Here is a 2,500-nt window from a genome sequence, read left to right as displayed (position 1 = left end):
AATTCTCTAGTCTGATTTAGAAAATGTAGCGAGAACTAATCATCCAATTGGCGGTCAAATAACAATGAAAAACAGCAGTGTGACGTCAACTTCATCCATTCCTTTTGTAATCCATAGTAATCGACCTAAAACACAAAATCCTTTCATTTTCGCCCTTCATAATCAGAGTTCCATTTATGGCGCCAAAATCTATCTGGGCCAAGCAGGGATTACAGCTATGGATATATATATATATATATAATATAATATATATATATATATTTATATATATATATATATATTTCAATTATAATTATGATCAACTTCAATAATATTATTTAGAGCATTCACTCTCATCAGGAAGTGTACATTCATTTCACAATATTGTAAAAGTTGATCATAATTATATTTGAAATATTTTATAAATAGCTCATTTTATTAAAAAGTTGAGCCCTATCATTTCATGGTTTTATATATATATAATATATAATATATAAATATATAATATATATATAATATATATAATAAATATATATATAATATAAATATTTATATAGTGGTTTTCCAAGGACTCAACTATGGGCTGAGCGGGATTGGAACCAGGACCTTCAGCTCCGAATGAGCAAATAACCGTATGGTCTCGTTCTACATTTTACGTATTGCTGTTGATCAGGGACCCGTTGTAAAGCGCTTTGAGCACATTAAGTGGTATTGTGCAATGAAAATGCTCATGTATCTGGTTGATTTTCCAATTAAAATATTATGACGAATTTCCATCCATCCTTTCTCTCTTTTATTATTGATATTGGGACATCTCTTGTCATCCAAGCTGAAGTTTTCGCCCATTTTAGTAATAATAATAATAATAATAATAATAATAATAATAATAATAATAATAATAATAATAATAATAATAATAATAATAAAATAATCAATAATAATATTAATAATAATAATAATAATAATAATAATAATAATAAAATAATAATAATAATAATAATACTAATAATAATAATGATATTAATAACAATAATAATAATATTAATCAAATAATAATGATAATAATAATAATAATAATAATAATAATAATAATAATAATAATAATAATAATATAAAATAATAATAATAATAAAATAATTAGTAAAAAATAAATAATAATAATAATAATAATAATAATAATAAATAATAATAATAATAATAATAATAATAATAATAAAATAAATAATAAAATAATGTAATAATAAAAATAATAAAAAATAATCATAATAATGATATAATAATAATAATAAAATAATAATTAATAATAATAATAATAATATAATAATAATAATAAATAATAATAATAATAATAATAATAATAATAACAATAATAATAATAATAATAATAATGATGATAATAAAATAATTAAAATAATAATAATAATAATAATAATAAAAATAATAATAATAAAAATAATAATAATAATAATAATATATAATAATAATAATTAATAATAAAATTAATAATAATAATAATAATAATAAATAAAATAATAAATAATAATAATAATAATAATAATAAAATAATAAAATATAAAATAATAATAAAACAATAAATGATAATAATGATAATAATAACAATAATAATAATAAATATACACATTTAAAATGGTCGTTACTTTTTTATCCGTTGACGTAGGCTAATGATTTTCCAATGAGTTGTTTACCATTAGCCTTTCTGTGTACCGATAGTCGATGTTTTTGTTTTTGACCTGAAATTCACTCACCACGTCGCGCACGTGCTAAAATGACCTTTTAACCCCTTACTGTGGACAGGAAGTGTGTAGATTAATTTTTTTGCAACCCGTGTCTTCTTGAACTATTTTCAAGGCAGGAAAACACGATGCAAAATACCATCCATTAATCTACGCGATGTCACGACTTAGTTTAGAACAACGTCCCGTGCCATTGGTCATCTTCAAGCTGGACAATCACATTGTTTCATGAACATCCTAAATGTTCACTTCAACACGACAATGCACCATCCCACCGAGCTATTGTGACAAGGGATTTTATAGCAGTAAATAATGTGAACGTTATCGGCCTGTGGCCTGCAATAGTTAGATAATTATTTAGTTTGATAGATAGTTAGATAATTATTTAGTTTGATAGATAGTTAGATAATTATTTAGTTTGATAGATAGTTAGATAATTATTTAGTTTGATAGATAGTTAGATAATTATTTAGTTTGATAGATAGTTAGATAATTAATTAGTTTGATAGATAGTTAGATAATTATTTAGTTTGATAGATAGTTAGATAACTTTTTAGTTTGATAGATAGTTAGATAATTATTTAGTTTGATAGATATTAATAATTATTTTTGTTTATAGAAGTTAATAATTATTTATTTGATAATAGTTAGAAAAATTTAGTTTGATAGATAGTTAGATAATTATTTAGTTTGATAGATAGTTAGATAATTATTTAGTTTATAATATTAATAATTATTTAGTTTGATAGATATTAGATAATTTTTTT

The sequence above is a fragment of the Berghia stephanieae genome, chromosome 10 (assembly GCF_034508935.2).
Source record: "Berghia stephanieae isolate SIO BIC M18660-M18661 chromosome 10, UCSD_Bste_1.3, whole genome shotgun sequence".
In the NCBI taxonomy this organism is placed as follows: Eukaryota; Metazoa; Mollusca; class Gastropoda; order Nudibranchia; family Aeolidiidae; genus Berghia; species Berghia stephanieae.
This window is presented reverse-complemented; position numbering follows the sequence as displayed.